Source organism: Triticum aestivum, chromosome 2D, assembly GCF_018294505.1.
Source record: "Triticum aestivum cultivar Chinese Spring chromosome 2D, IWGSC CS RefSeq v2.1, whole genome shotgun sequence".
NCBI classification, from domain to species: Eukaryota; Viridiplantae; Streptophyta; class Magnoliopsida; order Poales; family Poaceae; genus Triticum; species Triticum aestivum.
Genome location: NC_057799.1, coordinates 382797389 through 382803137, shown reverse-complemented (window position 1 = coordinate 382803137; position 5749 = coordinate 382797389).

The following is a 5749-nucleotide window of genomic DNA, read 5'->3' as shown; positions in this document are numbered from 1 at the left end:
GAAGCTAACCTCAGCGGAAAATGGTGGCCACTCCCGTTGTTGTCCTGCATAAGTAGTGGAAAGGCATGATAAGTACAACAATCTTAACATCAAACAAATATAGCAAAAGTAAACAACATCATCTCCAAATGATAGCTTGAATGTGTTGGTTTCGGCATGCTGTTAAAGCAGATATAAAATGGAAGGCAATGTTACTGACAGCAAGCTTAACGGCCATCAAATATTGCAATTCAAACTGGTATTGTTGAAAATGAATAGAACATAGGTAATGCTTAAACATCACACTGGATAAATGTGTAAAACTGAAATAAAGGGCATGTGTTAACTACACCAGGAATAACTGGAACCAAATATAGCTGTTCAAACTGGTATTGATGTAGTCGAGCGGCACAGTTCCGACTTGCACATAATGAACCACACATTGTGAATGACTGAAATAAACAAGGCATAAATGACCAGTATAACAACCAAATATAGCCATTGAAGACTAGACAGAGTCTCACTTCAACCAACCTAACAAGCAAATACAGATAAACAGGGCATATGCTTGAAAACTGGACAAATGCTCACTGCAACCAACCTAACAAGCAGATAAAGATAAACAAGGCATCTGCTTGATAACTGGAGAAATGCTAAAAAAATCAACCTAACAACCAAATACAGATAAACAAGGCATCTGCTTGATAACTGGACAAATGCTAAAAAAGCAACCTAACAACCAAATACAGATAAACAAGGCATCTGCTTGATAACTGGACAAATACTCACTGCAACCAAACTAAGAACCAAATATAGATAAACAAGGCATCTGCTCGATAACTGAAAAAATGCTCACTCCAACCAACCTAACAACCAAATACAGATAAATAAGGCATCTACTCACTATAAACAACCTAAAATAGCCATTCGTGAAACTAAAGTGGACAATTCATACTTAAACATCACATAGACCTATTGAACAATACATTTTTGCAAACTGAAATAATTAAACACGGCACAGTTAAAGCACCGCACAGCAAATGCTACTACAACAAAGGGTACGGGTTGGCAAGCTAGAAAAGGTAAGATCTGCTGATAGAATGTTGCCTCACATTTGATGGACAAGATCCTTCTAGTTGGAAGAGCACAGACCCATGGTGCGCTCTCTGATGTCACAGATGGGTTGTTTCACCTTGGAAGAACCTTCGTGGGTGCCCTCCTCGTGGTCGTCGTCGATGAGATCTGACTTGGCAATTGAGGATCCCAAGCCGCCGCCGTAGAACGTGTCCTTCAGAAGTGAAAAAATGGGATCGATGGCGTATAAAGCTCGCAAATCCTTGACCGCTTGGCAGGGGAGATTAGCGGCAGGGCTGTCGAAGAGATCGACGGCGGTTGAACCAGAGGGGTTGGGGATGGACCACTTAACCTGTCACATGGCCCGCGTGAATCCTTCGGTGTGGACGAGCTTGATGTCATAGCCAGCTTTCCCGAGATACAGTAATGCACTAGCCTGCTGATACGTCTCCAACGTATCTATAATTTTTATTGTTCCATGCTATTATATATTCTGTTTTGGATGTTTAATGGGGTTTATTATACACTTTTATATTATTTTTGGGACTAACCTATTAACCCAAGGCCCAGTGCAAATTGCTGTTTTTTTGCCTATTTCAGTGTTTCGCAGAAAAGGAATATCAAACGGAGTCCAAACGGAATGAAACCTTCGGGAGAGTTATTTTTGGAACAAACGTGATCCAGAGGACTTGGAGTGGACGTCAAGAAACAACCGAGGAGGCCACGAGGCAGGGAGGCGCGCCTGCCCCCCCGGGCGTGCCCCCCTCCCTCGTGGCCCACTCGTGGCTCCACCGACCTACTTCTTCCTCCTATATATACCTACGTACCCCGAAACCATCCAGGAGCACCACGAAACCCTATTTCTACCACCGCAACCTTCTGTACCCGTGAGATCCCATCTTGGGCCTTTTCCGGCGCTCCGCCCGAGGGGGAATCAATCACGGAGGGCTTCTACATCAACACCATAGCCTCTCCGATGATGTGTGAGTAGTTACCACAGACTTACGGGTCCATAGTTATTAGCTAGATGGCTTCTTCTCTCTCTTTGGATCTCAATACAAAGTTCTCCTCGATCTTCTTGGAGATCTATTCGATGTATCTCTTTTTGTGATGTGTTTGTCGAGATCCGATGAATTGTGGGTTTATGATCAAGATTATCTATGAACAATATTTGAATCTCCTCTGAATTCTTTTATGTATGATTGGTTATCTTTGCAAGTCTCTTTGAATTATCATTTTGGTTTGGCCTACTAGATTGATCTTTCTTGCAATGGGAGAAGTGCTTAGCTTTGGGTTCAATTTTGCGTTGCTCGATCCCAGCGACAGTAGGGGAAACGACACGTATTGTATTGTTGCCATCGAGGATAAAAAGATGGGGTTTATATCATATTGCTTGAGTTTATCCCTCTACATCATGTCATCTTACCTAATGCATTACTCTGTTCTTATGAACTTAATACTCTAGATGCATGCTGGATAGCGGTCGATGTGTGGAGTAATAGTAGTAGATGCAGGCAGAAGTCGGTCTACTTGTCACGGACGTGATGCCTATATACATGATCATGCCTAGATATTCTCATAATTATGCACTTTTCTATCAATTGCTCGACAGTAATTTGTTCACCCACCGTAATACTTATGCTATCTTGAGAGAAGCCACTAGTGAAACCTATGGCCCCCGGGTCTATTTTCCATCATATTAATCTTCCGTCAACTAGCTATTTCTGTGGCCGTTTATTTTGCTTTCTTTACTTTTAATCTTTATCATAAAAATACCAAAAATATTATCTTATCATCTCTATCACATCTCACTTTTGCAAGTGGCCATGAAGGGATTGACAACCCCTTTATCGCATTGGTTGCAAGGTTCTTATTTGTTTGTGTAGGTACGAGGGACTTGCGTGTGGCCTCCTACTAGATTGATACCTTGGTTCTCAAAAACTGAGGGAAATACTTACGCTACTTTGCTGCATCACCCTTTCCTCTTCAAGGGAAAACCAACGCAATGCTCAAGAGGTAGCAAGAAGGATTTCTGGCGCCATTGCCGGGGAGGCTTACACCAAGTCAAGTCAAGATTTGATCTCCCGTCAACTTGCCAATTTCTGGCGCCGTTGCCGGGGAGTCTTACTAGTCAAGACATACCAAGTACCCATCACAAACTCTTATCCCTGGCATTACATTATTTGCCATTTGCCTCTCTTTTTCCTCTCCCCCACTTCACCCTTGCCGTTTTATTCGCCCTCTTTTTCCGTTCGCCCTCTCTTTCCGTTCGCCTCTTTTTCGCTTTCTTCTTGTGTGTTCGTTCTCTGTGCTGCCGTCATGTCTGAAACTGGGGAGGTTATCGTTGATAAGGATAATAATATGGAAAACTTTGATGTTTTTGATGATCCTCTTGAAGATCCTACTATTTTACACACTAAAAAGTTTGGGATTGGTAGCGATAATATTATTGGGAAAGGAGTGATTCAAGATTTCTTTACTTGTTCTGGTGCCCTGCCCTCTATGGGTGGGTCTATTCTTCATAGAACTAGTAGCCTTGCGGATGCCATATCCTTCCTCGTAGTTGAACTTGAAAGACAATTTATCCATCTGCATCCTTGCATACAAAGGATTTTTCTAGAGTTTTCCAATATCGAGCATTCTTCTGTTAAGCGAGCGGCTACTATCTTTTTGGCACATGAGCTCAGATTTATAATGAAAGAGGCCAATGAAATTTTTGCGCATTATAGGGTGGAGGCTGATCGTCCTCCCATAGAAGCTATCCTTTTTAATCAAGAAGACTTAATGCGTTTACGATCTTTAGATCATGTTGCTTACAACGAAAACCTTAGAAAAAAGGTTCCTACCGATGTTCTAGTTGATAGAATTTCTGAACTCAATGATGACTTTGCTATTCAGAACAACGGGTTATGTTTTTCTCTTGAACAAAGGCTCATGACTTATTGCCAAAAGAATGCATATAATGATGAATTGGTTGTGCAATATAAGGGGCCAAAGGAGGAACCCATTCCTCCCGAGCTTGATCTTGGGGACTTTTGTCCCATTAAATTTAGCCCTTTTGATTATTTTTGCTTGCCACAAAGAAAACTTGCTGCTGAACGTAGGGAATATGAGATGAGTTTTCGTGATTTACCTTACCATTATTATGGCAATACCTAGATCTATCCTTGCCTTTATGCCTAGCTAGGGGTGTTAAACGATAGCGCTTGTTGGGAGGCAACCCAATTTTATTTTTGTTTCTTGATTTTTGGTTCTGTCTAGTAATAAGTCTTTGATCTAGCCTCTGGTTAGATGTGTTTTTGTGTTTTAATTAGTGTTTGTGCCAAGTAGAACCTTTGGGAAGACTTGGGTGAAGTCTTTTTTATCTTGCTGTAAAAAACAGAAACTTTAGCGCTCACGAGATTAGAGAACTCTTTACTGGAGAGTGCTATTTAGTTGATTATTTTTGCAGATGATTAATAGATAAATTCCTCACGTCCAGCAATTTATTTTAGAATTTTTGGAGTTCCAGAAGTATACGCTAGATCCAGATTACTACAGACTGTTCTGTTTTTGACAGATTCTGTTTTTCGTGTGTTGTTTGCTTATTTTGATGAATCTATGGCTAGTATCAAAGGTTATGAACCATAGAGAAGTTGGAATAAAGTAGGTTTAACACCAATATAAATAAAGAATGAGTTCATTACAGTACCTTGAAGTGGTGGTTTGTTTTCTTTCACAAACGGAGCTCATGAGATTTTCTGTTAAGTTTTGTGTTGTGAAGTTTTCAAGTTTTGGGTAAAGATTTGATGGATTATGGAATAAGGAGTGGCAAGAGCCTAAGCTTGGGGATGCCCAAGGCACCCCAAGGTAAAATCCAAGGACAACCAAAATCCTAAGCTTGGGGATGCCCCGGAAGGCATCCCCTCTTTAGTCTTATTCCATCGGTAACTTTACTTGGAGCTATATTTTTATTCACCACATGATATGTGTTTTGCTTGGAGTGTCTTGTATGATTTGAGTCTTTGCTTTTTAGTTCACCACAATCATCCTTGATGTACACACCTTTTGGGAGAGACACACATTAATCGGAATTTATTAGAATACTCTATGTGCTTCACTTATATCTTTTGAGCTAAACAATTTTGCTCTAGTGCTTCACTTATATCTTTTAGAGCACGGTGGTGGTTTTATTTTATAGAAATTATTGATCTCTCATGCTTCACTTATATTATTTTGAGAGTCCTTTAGAACAGCATGGTAGTTTGCTTTGGCTATAAAATTAGTCCTAATATGATAGGCATCCAAGATGGATATAATAAAAACTTCCATATAAGTGCATTGAATATTAGGAGAAGTTTGATACTTGATGATTGTTTTGAGATATGGAGATAGTGATATTAAAGTTGTGCTAGTTGAGTAGTTGTGAATTTGAGAAATACTTGTGTTGAAGTTTGCAAGTCCCGTAGCATGCACGTATGGTAAACGTTGTGTAACAAATTTGAAACATGAGGTGTTCTTTGATTGTCATCCTTATGAGTGGCGGTCGGGGATGAGCGATGGTATTTTCCTACCAATCTATCCCCCTAGGAGCATGCGCATAGTGCTTGGTTTTTGATGACTTGTAGATTTTTGCAATAAGTATGTGAGTTCTTTATGACTAATGTTGAGTCCATGGATTATACGCACTCTCAACCTTCCATCATTGCTAGCCTCT